Source organism: Nilaparvata lugens, chromosome 2, assembly GCF_014356525.2.
Source record: "Nilaparvata lugens isolate BPH chromosome 2, ASM1435652v1, whole genome shotgun sequence".
NCBI classification, from domain to species: Eukaryota; Metazoa; Arthropoda; class Insecta; order Hemiptera; family Delphacidae; genus Nilaparvata; species Nilaparvata lugens.
Window position 1 is genome coordinate 10,647,956 of NC_052505.1, and position 20,289 is coordinate 10,668,244.

A 20,289-nucleotide genomic window follows, 5' to 3' on the forward strand; every position below is an offset into this window, starting at 1 on the left:
TTGCTATGCCTGATACGCTTATCAAGCCAATTCGAAGAAAACCCGTTTATCTCTATCACGGAGGAAAATGTTTGCTACTTTTGCGTTCCATACTTGCATTTGGAGTACTGTGAAGATAGTTCACTCTATCCTGTATTTCTTCAACACAATATGATTCGATTACTGTAGGACGGAAATAAATAATTTTTTCGGGAAAATGGATTTTGTCATGATGGAATTAAAATCGCTGATGGAATTTGATGATTCCGTAAGAACATACCTCACATAAAAAATTCCAAAGACTCTACGTTAAATTGATAATTATGTTTATTTGTATGGAATTTTGAAGTTGGTAGTAATGGAGATGAGAAATAATGGAAAAGATAACATATCACACATCATATCACATTCATAGTTACAAAATAGCAATAACTCAATATCATTGCAATGCTTGCGATCATAATTGAGATATTGAAAATCCCTGAAAAAAAGTAAATTAATGATTACACGACTGATAGAGTGTTAATTACAATTTTTTATTTGAAAATATCGCTCCAGAAGTGGAATTAATAACTGAACGAATAGAACACGAGAAATGAATGGTGAAAATTGGGAAAGATTTTCCTAGTAGTTAGCCAGGAATCTTATTTGTAAGAAGATGAAATAATATAGATGTTAGCCAGGAATCTTATACTTCATATAATATAATTGAATAATATTTAACAAGTAACGATGACCTCGCGGTAGGCTACATTTTCTTTGACGACTGGAAACTAGTTGAAAAAAAGCTCCTTTTATTCCAGATCCATGTTTTAAAATCATCTGCATCTATTCAGGATCTATTATAATCATCACCTTTGCATGAGTCCTGGGGTCATTCAGGCATTATCGAAGCAAGAAAAAAACAGTGAATATTTTCACTGTCTCTATATGTTTTGCTTTTCTAGTGCATATAACCACAGAGAAGAAGTACAGTTTATCTAAGAGTGAGGGCGATATAGATATTTATTTAGAAGTTTATAGATAACTACCCTTTCCATGGTACATTATATCATAGAAGAAATATAGCATGAGAAGTTATCCTGTGGTAACTATACCATGTTCGGGTTTTTAATTCCAAGACAATTTTTGTTAACTCAAGCCGATCACTGTCAACTACTGTTTTGCCGGGGGAAAGTGTATAAGAGCGACACAGTATGAGAACCTACCAGCTTAATGAAAAATATCTACTAGGACTATCGGTTTGAGTAAACAGTGAAATTTGGAACATAAACGCCCTATAACTTCTTATGCTATTTTTCACCATGGTTACATCCTTAAGACGGCACTCGGCCATAGAGAAAAACTGCTCATGATAAACTTGTTATTGTGAAGAGTATGTTTTCGGATAGCTCAATAAAGACCACCATTTATTCATTTTATTTATTATATGGTAAAACTAAAGTTGGTGATCGGAACTTTAGAGATCACCCAATAATTTTATTACAGAAGTCAACATAGCTCACAGACAATATATAGCAAATTCAAAATTTAAATTCAAATTGTTTTATTCATAAAATATTACATACAACATAGCAATACTTCATAATAAAATAATAGGCCTATATGATAATAAATAATACTCTGTGAGAGATTAATAAATTGTCTCGAACATTGCCAAATCTCGACGCTGTGGTTCACAAACTCAAGAAAGACGAGTTAAGTTGCCAGCCAAGGAATGAGGGTGGTTGGTAAATCTGTTTCGGGCGCGCGGCAATTTTGGCTGTTTTTTCGGCGCATGAGTTCGGAATTGAGCAGTGCTCTGCTCAACATAGCCAACAACTGGAATGTGTGGTGAAACAGACGTATAGCGATCAGTGCAGAGCTTTATTGGAGAAGGAGAGAGGGTATAAGAGAATAGTGGAGGAGTGAGGGTGAGAGGGTATAAGAGAACAGTGCGGCAACGAAAACTTTGCCAAGGAGCAAGCTGGTCAACGGAAAACTTCTGCAGCTGCCGAGGAGCCTTGAGCTAGCACTGGTGAGCAAATTGTAATTCAAGTCGGAGAAATGTTTCTCTTGGCATCTTAGAACCTCGCTATTAGGTTACATGATCCGGTTTTGTGAGCGGGAATATTTGCAGAGAACTGGCGAGATTCGTGAGATTTGAAACTGGATGGTTGCCTGAAATTGATTTTAAAAGTTTCGACCTCAACCGAGTCCGATTAGAGCAGAACTTGAAAAATTCTTTCGCCGTTAGAACAGGAACTAAAGTACCCGAGAGTATCTAGTTACAGTAATTTACTTCTCAAATTGTAAATTCTACCTTTTCTTAATAAGAATATCCATTTTAATTATAGATTGATTGATGATGATTGTGGTGAGGCTTCGATGAATATTGAAAATAACTATTATAAAACGAAAATCCAAAGTTGAATACTGTGAACACCCGTGAAGACTTCTGCTACTGCAGATATTGACAACAGGGTCAACAGCTAAAATTATTTGCCAGCCCGGGGATTATAATTCTTGGATTACTAGCTCTCATCGACTATTAGCTTATGATTATTATTATTAGCTCTCATAAAATTTCTAAACCTAGCTGTTGACCCAGTTGTCGATATTTTTGCACTAGCAGAAGCCCTCGGGGTGGTTCACCGCATTCAACTTTGGATTTTCTTTCAATAATAATTATCTATCAATTAACATTTGAATAACTGCAATGTCTCATCGATTTTCATCTGTCTATTAAAACTTGAAATTCAATCTTAGCCATTATTATTCGAAATATACACATTCAAATCCACTTAATACTACTAACACCACATCCAAATACAATATCTTAAATAAAAATATAAATCTGATTACCCTTTTTGAATTATCTTGTCACGACATGTTTCGGCTACTGACAGAATAATTAAAATGTGTATTCAAATTTATATTTTCATTTATATTCAAAAGTAGCCTCAAAGAAAAGAAAGACAATATCTAAACTCTACTTCCCTCACCAGTTCCATGGAGATTATTCGCCAACCCGGTTCTTGCAGTATGTTCTTAGTTAAATAATAAATTATACAATAAATTATAGTGATGGCCATAGTAGTAGTGTATGTTCATTTTTTACGTACATTCCAATGTACCGTAATGGAGATTGATCTATAGAATATTTTCACAGTGACAGCTTATATTTCATTCAAAGAATGATGAAATAGAGATTATGACGTCAAACAGACTAACCAGAATCAGTGAACGTCAATCCTGACATTTCATCATACAGTTTTATTTTTGTACCGGAGCTTTACAGGGCTTTTATTTGTACTAATTGTGATATTGATTTCAATGAACATGCAAGTGCAGCCTCGATAAATGAATTCTATGTATCAGCTACATGAGATATTAATATCATCCTATCAATGAAATCATCCATATAACCATAAAAGCCTATTATCCTGGTGGTAATCGCGAGACGCAGACAAATCCAATCAACACAGAGAGCAGTTTCATGCAGTGAGTTTTCAATAATACAAACTGAATTGTTATTGTTAGATGGTTGTTCATGTTAATTCGATATGATTCTACTGGAAATAGATACGGGATGGTATCAAATAATATTGATTCCAATGTTGGGAGAACTGTGCAGTAATTGAATTGAACCACATGCAGATGTCTTCCAATACACGAGTGTAACATTCTAAGGCTCTTCTTAGTTTAAATTAGTTTGCGAGAAGTTTTTGGACGAACCTGGTAAGTAGTACAGGAGAGGAAGAGAGGCAGTTCAATTAGAAGCAAAAGCAAATGAGACAGAGCAGAATGGCGGTTATGGCTGTTGGGACTAATTTGCATATTCTCCACTAATGTAATGTATTCTCGTGCCGTTTCCATTATGAAATCGTGCAGTCAGAAGTTGGGTTAAGTGTGTAGAGTGATTTTTCACCGCCGCTCATTTAGTGCACACTGTCTGCTGTTCTGTCAGGGGTTGAGGCTGTGAATCAATGAACATCATTAACCTCTTGGAAATTGAATCTATTTGTATCTGAGAAACATGCAAAGTGCGAGTTTCCACCATTAACTTCTCTTAATTATCTTGAGTCTAGAAGGTAATTGGATTTGAGGAGTATTGAACTTTGCACCATGTGCATCGATCTTAGGTTCATTTTATATGGTAATATTGTTTCATTGCGATCTTAAAAGGGCGATCAATACTGGGAAAAATTGTAGACAAAATACAATTCGGGAAGTCTATACATCTATTAGGGAGTCTTTTCATTATATAGACGAATTCATGTTCAAGTGTATAAGTATGATTTTTGAGTGTTGACAAGTATAATTTACTTCTTATAAATTGTAATTATTCCTCATAAAATATCATTTTTGACTGTCATTTGATTTTATTCATCTGTTCTATAATAAAGTCCATATTTAACGTCTCTCCAACGGTATTCATTGTTGTATACGTTTGATGAAAGTTGGAATCATTATTACTAAATTATTAATACTAGAAAAGAAAATATCATCATCATCATTAACTTGATTCACAATGTTCTCATACCTATCAATATTTTTACAGTGCCCTTGACTCATCAAAATTTTAAATTGTAATTTGTTTTTCCCATAATTTCTTGTGTGATCCAGACCATCAGCGAGTCAATTAGTTTTGGTTGACTATAGTGAATAATATAAGCTCAATTTCACATCAATTTGAAGCCAATCAACATTTAATTCCGCAATATTTGAAGAATAGACGATCAGTCATTTTTCTGAAATCAAATTTCCATCAGATCGTTCATTAATCATAATAGTATCGACTTCAGTCATCACTTTTGGCGGCCACATTAATTTCGCTTATCATTGAATCGCTATCGCAGAAGTCCACCGAATTAAGAGCTCCGCAATTTTTGTTTGCAATTGATGTTAATTGAAGTTTCAAATCCAATTCGGAGCGATTGCCGCAAATTTAGTGTCAAAAGTGACAGGATACGTGGGCGAATCAATGCTATGGAGATGAGCTGTACATAATTCAATCGGGTCCGATTCGAAAGAGCAAAAACCGCAGAGCAGATACACACATGGTCGGTCGCCTCCGCTATCAGCTCGACCTGATTGAATTCTGATTCTGCTCCGTGGATGCTGTTTGATGAATTACTGCGATCGGTCCATCATACCCGGCAAAAGGCTCCACTTCATATCTGCGACAGATTGTGCATCATGGTAACCCGATTACCTGGGTTATTCGCCAAGATTGGCACACCTTCCATACCCCTCCAGATTGGAGCACCACTGAAAAAATGACTCTTTCAAATATTCAACTGCTACCCACGTTGAAACTGCAAGAGAGAGACAACGTGATAGTTTATGGTCACTTCGTCATTGCATCTATCGATCTCTGCACACCAAATCTTTCATAAAAAATGCTTCTATCACAGTGAAATATTTTGATGCATGTTGTCCGTTCTTTCATGTGAATCACCTGCAACCTGCATACCTGAACTATATTGATAACCTCTTTATTCCAGTTCCCAGTTTGTTCAGATTACAGTCAAATAAAATCTTATAGACTCTAACAAAATCATAATTCTGATTGACTGCTCATATACACCTCTATTATACACCTCTGAGTTTCTATAGTGAATGTGGAGAACAACATTATTTTTGATTGTATGATGGGGAAAAATTGGATGTTTTTCAAGCATGTTGCACTCCCACTTTAAAAAAATGTCACAATTACTTACGCCTCGGACTAGAACATAACACCTTTCACACTATTATTCCGTAGATGCGCTTATAAAAACTGATTCTCTATTCGAATAGCTAAGGATATCATCAGTCCATACAGACAGTTATTATTGGTTTGATAATTATGGAATAATTATATTAATTATGGAATGATCAATATAACAGTTAAATATAACAGAATAAATATAACAGTTATAATTATGGAATGATGAGGATACTTTGGATTGAATAAACTGAAACTGGGACTGTTCACGATATAAATTTACATGGTAATCGTCAAACGTAAAGTAAATTATCAATGAAGATTATGAATATTAATAAACCAATAATTATCAATAAATCTTATATATTTCACATGTGAGACTCACATAATTTATCAAGTCCAAGAATACACAGTATTGGAATCAGTGAAATATTATCATTTAAATTATACTTTCTAAGGATTGGAGTGCGAAAATACCCATTAATAAAAAGCTGTATCAGGTTTAATCAAACTCTCTGGGAATATGTGAGTGATTTAATAATAAAGTATGAGGTTGAAGTAGTAACTTCTAACTGACCTATTTCGCTTCCAACTCATTCTCTCATCTCAAGAAGGGAATAAATTGGCAGCAATTTTTCCTCTCAACAAATTGGATCATGCTCGGAAAAGATTGTCGCTTGCGAATCGATCCAATATTTCTTCGTTAGGTTTTCGTAGCCCAACTTGGATTCAACGATCATAATGTGGAAACCATCGAGTCTGTAATGGATGCCAAATCCTTGCAATATTTCAAGAAAGATGATCCCATTGTTCCTATGCAAGCAAATGTTGGCTCAAGGTATTTCTTGTGAATATGTTCTATTGCAGACGACGAATAAATAATACAAATCATCTGCTGTTCTTTCAACATATTCTTGTGTAAGCTTTAAAATATTGAGCATCTTGACTACTAGTAGTTCTGTGAACAGTAGACCGCACGCAGTTATAAACCGCAGCCTCCTCTTATACTGTCCATCAGAGTAAATCCTGTGTGTATGTCGTGTCGCCGAGATATCGGTGTGAAAACGGCTAATGGCTGTTAGGGTTGGTGTATCAAAAATGCTAACATCAAAAGCCAATCTCCTTCAAGACATACTGTCAACAGGACAGCCCGAGTTCAAAGCAGAGAAAGTTCAAGAGACAATACTATGTTATTTCAATTATTAATTGCATGCGTTATTGCACGTAATCAGTAATTCATTCATTTATTCATTCACAGTGGAGACAACGGGCTTCCCCAAATATGTCTCCTTAACAATAAAAATTGTACAGATACAAATGAGAGAATAAAAATAATACGAACATATGCAATAATAAATGATACAAACAACAAAAATACCACCTAATTCTGAAATGGAAAATACAAAGATTTCAAATACTTATGAAAAAAGTAAAAATAAAACACATTGAGAATTCAAAATTCCAAAACTTATAAAAATTGAAGAATATAATAACAAATGATGAACAAAAATTTTATCAATAGAATAAATAACATTTATAACTGAACGACGTCCCAAACCATAAGCACATCCACACTGATACACCAACTATTTATTAGATCAGATCATGCATACACAAGATATAATTATTATCATATAAGGATTCCCGGAATATAGCGCGAGAAAACCAGAAGACATCCAGGCGCCCAGTGAAGCTGTTATAAGTTATTTGCATTCTATTTAACAGTGCATAAAAATTGCATTCAATGAGGCATGCAATAAAGCATGCAATTTATAGTCTACACAGCAGCTGATTTTTTATCAAGTTACATTGAAATATTGAATTGCATGCGATTTATAATCCACTCGACAGCTAATTTCTATAATCTATAGTCTGATTTTCACTCCAATATTGGCGTATGAAGGAGGCTCCTTTTCCCTTTTATATTATCCTTGAAATGCAAAATTTCCAAAAACCTTGTATATATGTCGACGCGCAATTTAAAAAGTAACATACCTGTCAAATGTCATGAAAATCTATTACCGCGTTTCGCCATAAATGCGCAACATATAAGCATATAAACATTAAGAGAAATGCCAAACCGTCGACTTGAATCTTGGACCTCACTTCGCTCGGTCAATTAAAGTATTGTCTGTTGGTTATGTTCGCAACATTTGCGAATATCTGATTTATCTTGAGTTCATCTCGACTTTCACTCGACTCCAGGTGCGAAAATAATCATACACTCATACAGAGATTAATAATTTCTGACATAACGTGATATACTATAAAATCAATAAGAATATGCAGGAACATAGAGTACAGACTGCGGGTGGAAAGTTTTCTAATATATTGCTTTGAACCATAGCTGAGAACTCAGACAATTCACAACTCAACATATGTTTGGAATCTGTGATGCTGTATTGATTTCAAAGGGAGGAATTCACAGAGATTAAATTGCATTCCGAAAGTATTCCCAAAGACACGTGGATTCAGAGCATCGCATTCAAACTGGTAGCTAGTCTAACCACTACAAAAAGCACAGCTCCTTTGAGTTTGTTATTCAGTCGAGAATTGGTGGGCGTGAGTTTGAGAACATCAAATGGGAAGAGGTGTAAGAGATTCTCTTAGTTGAGCCACAGTTATGCACGATCAGGCTAAAACGCGAACTGCGTTCTGCAAGCAAGTGAGCATTTCAGACCGCAATGCGAAACGCTTTCCACTCAAATCCACTTTGTAGGACACTTTGGTCTGTCTGCTTTCAATGTAACCAGGTGCTAGATGCTGATATAACTTATGGTGAGAGGCTACTGAATATGAATATGAGAGGATTGAATCAACATGATTACTTCCATGTTGATATATAGTTGATGGATAGTTTGCTTCCATGTTGAACTGCTCTCTCAATGTTTGGACATTGTCAGCACAACAAAATCGACTACAATTTCAGCTCCCACAATTCTCCTTAAAGTTCGAGACTATACAACAAACTTCTTGTATAATTCAATAATTTGATGAGATTGGGAAGAGAAAGAGATGTGTGAGAATTAAATTATCATCCAATACATGAACTACGAGTACATGGAGATGATTATTAAAAATAATGGAAGAAAATTCTCACTAAAAAAAAAACGAAAAAAGAAGAGTGGATGTGGATAATTTACACAAGTGAACCATAACTACTATTATTTTTCACTGTTTCCCCTGTTTATTCTTGTTACCAAGGCCTGGTTTCCCTTTTCCAATGATGGATGGTCTATGTAGGATGATGTATAATGGAAACATTAATGATAAAGCATAATTTCCAGTCTATTCTCTTCTTTCTATGATTATATGTTTATTTTATTGATGGATAGATGAATAAGTAATTGCTTCATATCCTTTATATAATATACATTGTCACAATGCCACAAAGCCCATGGTTTTTTATATTTGTAACATCTTATTGTGTTTTATTTGTTTCGTAATTCTTTGCAATTTTGTTTTGTCTTGTTTTGTGTGTTTTTAATAATAAATTGAATTGAAAAAATAATAATATGTTATAATACGGAGCCTGGTCGATGTCTCCTTTTTCAATAGAAATCGAAACTCTCAGCGCCAGCAACTCTGAAAAGTGAAGTTTAGTCAACATGTTTCATCATGTCCAACTCAACTGACAAGATTGTAGCTACCTGTGCGAACTTTGTCTTGCATTGAACCATTAATGAGAAGCTACTTTTGTGACCACTACGGCTGCAGCATCTCACGAGAACTGTCAAACTAGTTGTTTGATTCCTGCAGGAATGCTTCTCAACTAAACCACAATGAATGGAGGTGGAGCGTTACGAAAAGTCACTTTGCGTTCCCTCTGGATTCCACAAACATTATTAACAGTGTCCACTGACCGGAATCCTATAGAATACTATACTCCACGATGTGAGAAGTTCGACAAAAGTTTCAAAACAGAGATGACAGCAGGTGGGTTGAATATTCACTTAGACACTCCCCTAGCCTATAACCTCAGCACTGTGACATATTTCATTGTTTGATTCTTCAAATCAAATGATATCAACAAATCAAGTTCAAAAGTCCTGTTCTGTTAAGTTCTACATGAAAAACGTTGTAGGCCTAGCTGTAGGTGGATAAAAGTTGTAACGTTTCAGCTTTTGTCAGACTTCATTCTGAATCGGAATCTGTTTGAAAGGTATTTTTGACGTGGCACAATAAAACAAAGCTCTCCATGGCAACCAAAATGGAGACATAACATCACCGATAAAACCGTCAACCCTCAAGAATACTTCCATTGAAGTATTTATTATAAACATTTATTATAAACATTCAATGGAGGAACAAAAGACATCAGTAGAGCTTAACAGTAAAACTGTTGAGTAAGTTATCACTGTATCGACCTTACTCTTGGATGTTGAATTCTTCTGAATTGATAAAATTTGAATAGGAAACTCTCATAGAGAGTCTGCGATACTGACTGTGTGGTGCTCACTAGAAATCTCATCATCTTATCCATACATTCACAGTAGATGTCATCAAATCAGTTTCAGTAGAGTCAATGAAAAACGTCTTGATGATTGATAAACCCTTAAGGTGTTAGAAGGAGAAATATAAGTCCAGAGGTGTGAACAGAACTAGTGGGTAGTGGTGTAGAATTCGGCTTCGATCGATTCCACTAATCAGCTGTTTGATGATCAAACATTTTTGAATGTCATAGTGCTGAACGGAAATCGACAGTGTGAACCGTATTGTTCACTCCTATGCTTCACTATTTTGTGTTTTTGCTGGATGAATGTCGATCGCAAGCGCGAACTGAACTGAAAGATGAACCGTTCTATTCGTACCCTAGAAATACAAAATACTAGTAGTACGCATCTGTTTGAGACTACATGTTTGCATCATATACAAATCACAATGTGAGCGGTGGAGAGTATTATGAACATCATTTCCATAGAACAAGAACAATAATGGATCATGATCATTGAACAAAGTCATTTTGGAACAAAGGGAGCACTAAAATCTTTACAGTTGATCGTAATCCTTTTGCCTTGTCTCGACGCGGCAATGACTCATGAGTACGGGCTTTAAACCCGATTTAATGCCACGTCTTTGGCTGCTCTCCGGTACCAAGGGAGTGATATTGCCACTAAATCCTTGTGAATCACCAATAGCAGTGTACTTTGGTGGCGTATCGTGCATTAATTTCTGGGACAGACTAATTGAGTGGTGTGCATTTAAAACTCCAAGTACACCGCACATACAAGATGTGCGCGCTGCTCTCAAACAGCCCATGCCATAATCTAGCGCATTAAACTGCAGTCAAGCCCACGCTGAAGCCAATTTTATGAGCACCAAATCAATATTATGATATTATGAGCAGGTTTATGGCGCCTGATTTCAAACGAATCGATATTTATCGCTATAATATTGAATCTATAACTTTATCGACATATGATTTTCAGCAAGATATGATCAAAATTATAATATCATGAGAAAATCTAAAGCGTCTGATTCATATTCTTGGAAACAGATAAATATTCATTGGTATAATATTCAAATTTTATTATTCTATTGATTGAATTATTTTCAGCAAGATATGAGCACAGAAGTTAAAGTACGACCTTCGGTCCGCATAAAAGTTTTGTATAGTTAACGAAGAACTAGCATGCTTAGAAATTCCTCTGAGAGCCATACTTCTAATATGGCTCTTATACTTTACGGGTCAAAGTTAGAAATCGAACGAAACTGGATTTGGAGCCAATCATAGGCAAGCTGAATTTTGTTGTGTCACATTTCACAATCTTATTTCATCGAATAACTGAACTCACTTCACTTGATGTGTCTTCGTGCTTCATCGTAAGAAATAGAATAAAATGGATGATTTGGAAATTTGAAAATTCAAGAATGGAATGGAAATAGTTGAACATTCGACCCCAGATACTCAAATAATTTCTATTTCTGAATACTCATATTGATCCTATACTATCTTTTCATTTCAAATCCAAGTCCTAGGTGATGAGTTTGCTATTAATAAGGCCTGCTAACGCCAAACCGAATCTTTGATGTAGTCAATAGATTGATACAATTATCACATATACAACATGGTTGTCTGTGCTTGTATGTTTGGAGGAAGCATACCATACTGATTTCGATTCAAACATACTCAACAGTCGTTTGTTCACACTTTGTGCAAACGTTTGTGCAATCATTGTGGGGCGCCGAAGGTAGCTTCAAGCTTGCTAGTGTTTAATATAATAAAAGGCATGTTTCAATATAATATAATAAAAGACATGTTAACTGCCGATTTAAGACTCAAAATGGTCAAAATTAACATTGGTGTCCTGACCTTTTCTTATAGACCTTGACATGCATCAACACTCTCTAGCTTGAAGCTACCTAGAACGCTGTTCCACTATATTCACACCCTGATGCACATGAAGGAGAATCAGTAATCGGATAGCTCTGATGATTTTGAACAGCGGAAAGTAGAATACTTATTCTGGAAAAGCAAACAAAATAATGAATCACAAATTTATTTCCTGGATTTGACATGGATTAACATCCATGGAGAAATGAAAATTCAGTTTGGCAGGAGAACAGTTCAGTAGGCTGCTCATTCTGAAGTCGAAAACACAAGAATAAATCAAACATTTTCTGAATTGAGTGGAAACATACACCCATGGAAAGATAAAAATTCTGTTTGGCAGTAGATGTTTGTGCTTCTTGGAGCGGAGACGGCTCAAAAATTAATCCTCAATTCTCGACATTTTAATACTGAAATTGGATGGTAATTGCGCAAAGTTCTCAAAGCGTTATGAAAGAGTTTCTTCCTCGCCCTTCATTGGCCTCTCTCTCTTTCTTTCCTCTCCCTTCATCGGCTCCTCTCTCTTCCTTTCCTCTCCCTACATTGTCCTCTTTATAAGTACCTGCTGCCAACACAGATAGCTTTTATCTCCAGCTGATTAATCCGCTTGCAACTCTCATTATATCCGCAGGCCAAACAAGGAATGAACGCTATCCGCCTCTTTCTCCCTCACTCTCTCTCTGTCTCACTAACAATCATCTTCCGTTTCATTCAGTATCATTATACAAATGACGATGTCAAGCTTCCAATCCATACAGTCTTCCATTCCACAAAAACTAATCTGATTGAGACGTACTACAAAGCTTACATCAGAACGCTAGCAGAGTTGATAGCTGATCACAAACCGACTCGAGCGAAGCTCCCAATTTGGAAGAATGAACGACAGCTTCCTTCCCTTTTAGAACAAGAGTTTTGAAAAATAAAAAAGATTTTTGGGTATTTTCCCTATGAGAACAGTGTAAGCCTGTTATAATTGGCAAATTACTTGGCTAATGAAGAATACATCTTCAATAGAATACTGTTCTCAAACTAATCCACTTGATGTTTGACGTTCGCTGATTAGTCTATGAAGTATATGACTGAATTACTCGTTGAATTTCAAATCAAATTGGACTTGGAAAGGAATTATATGCTTCAAGTTTAATCAACACCCACATACTCATTAGGCTGGTGTTGGATCAAACGAACGAATGCTTGTTCTGAACAAAGAGTAATGAAAATTTGAATAGAGCTATTTTTAAAGTTCTTAAGCCATGATAACTAACTATTGCATTCATACACTTCAATGGAAATAAGTTATTATCTCTTATGTCGGGCTGTTTCTATGTGTTTTATGCTACAGAACTTGTTCTCCAACTCTATACTTGTTTGTTCCAACCCCAGCCTTTGAATCTAATCTATTCACTCCAAGATGATTACTATACTCCAAAAAAATCTTATTAAAAATCAGTTGAATAGAATAAGTCAACCTATTACAAGGAAGACAGAAACTAGCCAATATGGATAATAATACTGAGGGTGATGCCCACATGAGCTCTTAGGCTTGTGCGTGGGTAATGATGATGTGAGAGGGATGATGAGAGATGACGACTACTTTTTAGGTAGTCGGGATCGACGGCCTATCGTTTCCTCCGAAAGACGGGGGGAGGGCGTATCTATGTGATTGTGCTGTGGTCAAAAACTTTTGCCCCGGTCGAGATTCGAACTCTGGTTCTCTTGATTATAAGACCGGCGCGTTATCACTTACTCCAAGGAGCCACTCAAGGCTATTCATACAGGGCAGTCAATTGATTGATACCCATGTATTAAACTACTCAATAGAGATAGAATAATAAAAAATCGATGAAAATTTTAGTCTCTATAAACTACCATAATTATTTACAGTATTTCTAATAAATATTATATAAATATCCATGTTTATCTATAAATATCCATGATTTCCATTTTGAAATGATAATTTCCTAATGCTGCTCCAATAAGCTACGTTACATTCTCATCATGTTTGTGTGTGTGGATTCTCAATTTTTTTATTGACTTCATTAATATTGACAAATTCAAGTCGTTTTCATCCTATGTCCATCAATTGACTGAGAAACTATCAATTCTCCAAACAACTTTAAAGACCGTGATTTCAATTGAGAAAAATGGCTTGAAATTGTCAAAATTAGAAATTTATTAAAACAAGTTGATATAGAAATTCGACTGAGTCACGAAAACAATGGTCCTGTACAAAATAAAACGGTAGAATTTGTCAATATATGTGTGTTTTTCATTTTTAAGTTGATATACACTAGTCCCTGCACCACTATCAACCTCTAGTGATTTGAGAGCTCAACATTAGCAGCAGACTATATATAGAGCGGGTGGAGCCCTGCGATTGGCCAATAGCTGTTGACCAATGAAGGTTCAGCTAGACTAATATTGGCCGAGACTACTGTACACGCTCACGTAGAGGGGGGGGGGTGGAAGAACTTATGCCATTAAGCCATTCGTTGAATAATAAATGATATTGATGTCGGTTGGAAGCCGGTTTCATTCGATATGGATTTATTCCTCTTTGTGCACGATTTCTATGAGTTGGGACAACATTAAATCTTTGAGAGGAGATAATTTGTCGAACTAAGATATAGTCACTCTTCAAAAAGATTACGATATGAATCACTATAATATACTTGAGACATAATAGAAATGATGGTAAGTTCAGATCTCACGGATCTCCCAATTAGCTAACTGGACGAATATTGTTACTGGAGACTTTGTGTCAAAACAAGCTCTGTTCAAAATTCAGGATAATCATTCACAGGGTGAACTATTTTTTACAAACGTCTATAACTGCAGCACATCACAGAAGACATGATTGAGCATGTGCGGTGATGGATATAAACCCATTATTCTAATAAAGTATGGCAACAGGAGCTAACTTTTCTGAATCCCCAGGTTGTCCGTCTACCCGGTTTTGAAAGTTCATTCATTGCGAAATTAACATGTTAATTGCGTATGAGATGGAAATATTTCAAAGTTTGATGAGATGATGAACGTTAAGGAAACAAAAAAAGTTTCACCAATCCATCTCTGTTGTTTGACAAGTTCGAGGAATATTATTGGAGGCTCTATGAAGCGTTTCATGGAAATTCGGTACAGTTTAAAGTACGAGGCATATTAGCACGTTTTCAACTAATTACATTATCATATGCAATTAAATGTGATGACAGTGTCATAATTAATATGTTTTGTTTACCGTATGAGGCGTTTATACAGTTAATAATAATAATTCAAAATTCAAATTCATTTCCATTTTCACCAATATACATGAGAGATTGATTCTATTAATAGTTATAAATTTTACTCATGTTTGGTAGTAACGTTGAAAAAATAATATGAGTACTCCAAGATAGTAAGGCAGTTCGATGAGTTTGATTTTAGAATTTGCTCAGGCTCATGAGATTTCAACTCATCAAGTTGACTACGATTGATAGCAAGTCTTGATAAATTGATGAGTTTGTTAGCGTTAAACTTATTCCCATAGAGGAACAACTTTTTGAGGAGTTGTTCCTATATGCATCATCACGATATTATATTATACTAGTAGACTTCAAGTCTCAAGAGCTTCAGATCATTAGTGTATTATGGAATAAATAGTATTTATTCTACTCATGTCACCTCAACACAGAATTACCAATAATGTTCATTTATTTATTCATAGACAATAGATACAATTCAGGTGAAAACAACAGGCATTCGCCCAAAACTGCTTTAAACCTCAATTTGGAATACACAGTCTAGAGGTTATGTAAATGAAAACTTAATTCACTCACTATTTTTGAGTCCAAAAAATGTATGTACTACAATAATTTTGAATATATCAGATTAATTAATTAATATCTTTCCATTGAAACCATACTATACGTAATTGTGTATTGAGGTGGGTAAAAGGACTTCAATGTTCCAATCATACTTATTGAATTGAAGGCTATGGGAATCACAAGCCTGGATAATAAATAATTGTCATCATGAGAGATGAATGTTGAAGGCTTGCTCAGGGCATCGTTAACAATGTACATTGCGCCACCCTCTTTTATTCCATCCAACGATTGTTTGCCGATCATTGTTTATAACCCTCAAAGCAGCACTAAATTGCCATATGATGATCATTGTTACAGAGTTATTCAAATGAATTAATACCAATGCAAGCTGTTGAGCATGACGACTATTACATGTAGCGTTATTGATATGGCACATGTAATATGGAACAGGTCACTATCCTAGGGGAATGAATATGCAATAGAACTCATATTCACATCACTATCGCATGAAAGGTCCCTGCTGTGAACTGAGGGTATGGGCGTGTTCTGGATTGGCTGGTGATTCACAGTAGATTCCAGTTAACTCTTGTCAGCTTATTGCAGGTGATTATTACACATACAATACTGTTAGTGGTGTAGACTCGCTAAATAATAATCCTAGGATTCATAACACTTGTCATCTATTACTAGTATTCCAATTACTATCAACTATGCAGCTTTCCTACAATTGAAGGTGGGAATAGCGTTTAAAACTACTAGAATTGAAGCTTTTATGTTTCTATTCACGTTTCTTAGTACTATATTTTGATTTCGATCTGATTGACACATTTACTTCCTATGTTGATTGGAAACGACCACTTCATCTTTTTGGAACATTTTGAAATTGAAATTGAAATTGAAATTTTGAATTGAAATTGAAATTTATTCATAACACTGACAATTTACAAACAAAAGTAAATGAACTTAACAAATCAGTACAATAATTTTGAAAAAATAAAAAAACTAAAATACATAATATAATATTATCTTCTATTCCTTTTTATATAAATGAAAATAATTAAAAACTAACAAAAACATTATGTAGCGTCAGAGTTATGATTAAGGTACTTCGTAAGCTATTAGCTGAGTTGAAGTTACCTACTCTGAAAATTAAACTATTTGACCTTTGCAAGAGACAGAAGCCTCGAAAAAAAAATTAACAGAAAATCTTTGTCTATTCACAGAAAATGAATTGAAAGGAGTGAACATTACAGAAGTTATTTATAGAAACCAAAAGGTATAATACAATCCTAGGAAAATAAATTAAGAAGAATTTGAGGACATATACATTTTTATATCAATATATGAACTAAAGTCATAATATATCAATGAAAAAAATAGATAAATAAAAATCCTGAGACAGAAAAATCGTTAGAAGCCTAGGAAGCAATAGTAGAAATTCCCAAAAGAATGTAAAAAAAATAATTCATGTGAAAAAGAACTCCTCAATCTCATCAAAATCAAAATTGAATAAAAAGTGCTTCAATTTCTTCAAAAATGTTATCAGTGAGCCTGTGGATGTAATATGTAGAGGTAACTTATTAAAGGAATTTGGAGCACTGTAATCGTAAAACCGTTTAAAGGCTTCACATGAAGGGTTTGCAAGAACAACCAAATTTCTGTCTCTCAATCTGTTTGAGAAAACTAAGGCATTCCCTGTAATCTGACCACTTCTTAAAAAGAATATTCTCAAGACCCTGAAAATATATAAATGCCTTAAAGGCAATATATCCAAGGCCTGGAAGTAGGGAAATGAATGAGCTCTCCTATGTAATGATGTCATCATTCTAATCAATCTTTTTTGTGCAATAAGTATAGAGTTTAAATTAGTTTTATATGCACCCCCCCAACAGCTTAGCCCATATTGAAGCTTGCTATTTGCAATAGCGAAATAAACAGATCTCAGAATTTTTCTAGGGCAAATGAATTTCAATAAATAAAATTTACGAAGCATCATATTCATGTGCTTTTTGAGTGATTGGATGTGAACCTTCCAATTGCAGTTCTCATCAAGCTCTAAACCAAGATATTTGATATTTTGCACTTGATCTATCTTTACACAAGATGTACAGAATTCATTAAGATTAGATAGGCAGACACCACACTTGAATAGTAAGGGAACCTGCAAGATGGGCTTTGATCTCAAAGAGAAACGAACAAATTTGGTCTTAGTACTCAGAGCCAACCTATGCACTGAGAACCAAATTTTTATCCAATCTAAGTCACTTTGCATCTTAGAAGTTGCCGTATCAATTTCTTTTTCACAATATAGCAGAGCCGTATCATCCGCAAAACAAGTAACTGTTCCACTCAGATTACTTGCGCATAATTTATTTATATACACCAGGAATAAAATTGGTCCTAATACCGAGCCCTGGGGTACCCCACATGAGATTGTCAAATAAGAGCTCAGAACATTCTTAACCCGAACACACTGGCTTCTGCCCACCAAGAAACTTTTGAACCAGTTTAAAGCAATGCCTCTTATTCCAGCCTCCCTCAATCTATGCAAAAGAATGTTATGGTCCACAGAGTCAAAAGCTTTGGTTATATCAATGAACAGGCCCAAGACATTTAAGTTTTGTTTAGCCCATTGAAAATTCCTGAACAGAAAGATAATAATGCATCCTCTGTACATTTCTTCTCAATAAAGCCATATTGGTTCTCACTCAGAAAATTATTTAATTTGAAGTAGTTTAATATTTTTATTATAAATATTTATTTATTTATAGTTTTTACAAAGGAGCACTGACCGGGAGAGAAAATCTAAGGATACTCCTTGTACTATTTTCCTCCCAAATTTAGATAACATTTTAAAAGTCCGAAATAGGGTTATGATTTCACATTTCTAAAATTTAGTTCATTTTCACTCAAAACCAATAAAAACTAAGAATTTCAAATTTTGACGGTTAAAAAACATAATAAAAAAGAAAGATATTAAACGCGAATTACCATTAACTGAAAAATTACTGCGTAATTTCACAAAATTTAGAGCCAGAAAAAACACAACTCACTATTCAGCACAGCTGACATTTATAAAAAAAATAGTTACTAAGTTTCTCTTGATTGGTGTTTGTTTAACGGTTTTCATTACCATATTAAGAATATATGACGTGTATTGTCACGGCCAATGATGACAAAGGAGCTCAACCTTCATTGGTCAACAGCTATTGACCAATAGTAGGGCTTTGTTCAAAATTATTTTATGGTGCAAAGACACAACGTCATAACTCACACAACTTTCCTTGCTCATTGATCTATAAGCCTCATTAACGAGGATAATTTAGCGGAATAACATTATGCCGATTGGCGGCTAAATAATTAAAACTACAATTATACTATGTTATTGTGTTCAGAGTACATTTTCTTTTGTTTGAAAAATGAAATTTGAGGATTTTTCAAAAGTTGTCAAAACAGTGATGTTCTACAAATAAAATATCGACATGTTTTATTTTAAATAAACTGCTCTACCTACCTACCTCATGCACGAGAAGGAGGTTACAAAGTAAATTTCTCAAGGATGGGGTGGACCCCCTGTTAATTTCTCAGGGAGGAGACTCATGCCAGTTAATAGAGCTGGTATATGACTATACAGGGTATGAATTTGAAAAAAATCGGTCAAGTCATTTTTGAGAAAATCGTGATAGAAATTTAACAAAATTCATTCTTCTTAGGAATATTACGGAGCTCCTGCAATTTTCCCAGAAATGAGACTCATGTCAGTTGATAGGGCTTATAAATAGCTATCTAGGGTATATATTTTAAGAAAATCATTAGAGCCGTTTTCGAGAAAACCGTGAAAAACATGGTTTTTAGACCTTTTAGTCATTATCCTCCATTTTTTCCGCCATTTTGAATTGAATTTTATTGAATTTCTTATTGTCGGATCCTCATGGTATAAGGACCTCAAGTTCAAGATTTCAAGTCAATCGGTTAATTAGGAATGGAGTTATCGTGTTCACAGGCACACACACACACACACACACCACACACACACACACCACACACACACACACACACACACACCCACACAAACCACACACACACCACACACACACACACCACACACACACACACACACACACACACACACACACACACACCACAACACACACACACACACACACACACACACACACACACACACACACACACACACCACAACACACACACACACACACACACACACACACACACACACCACACACACAACACACAAACACACACACACACACACACACACACACACACACACACAACACACACACACAACACACACACACACACACAACACACCCACACACCACACACACACACACACACACACACACACTCAGACCAACACCCAAAAATCATGTTTTTGGACTCAGGGGACCTTGAAACGCATAGAAAACATGAAATTGGGGTACCTTGAATTTTTTTGGAAAGCAATACTTTCCTTACCT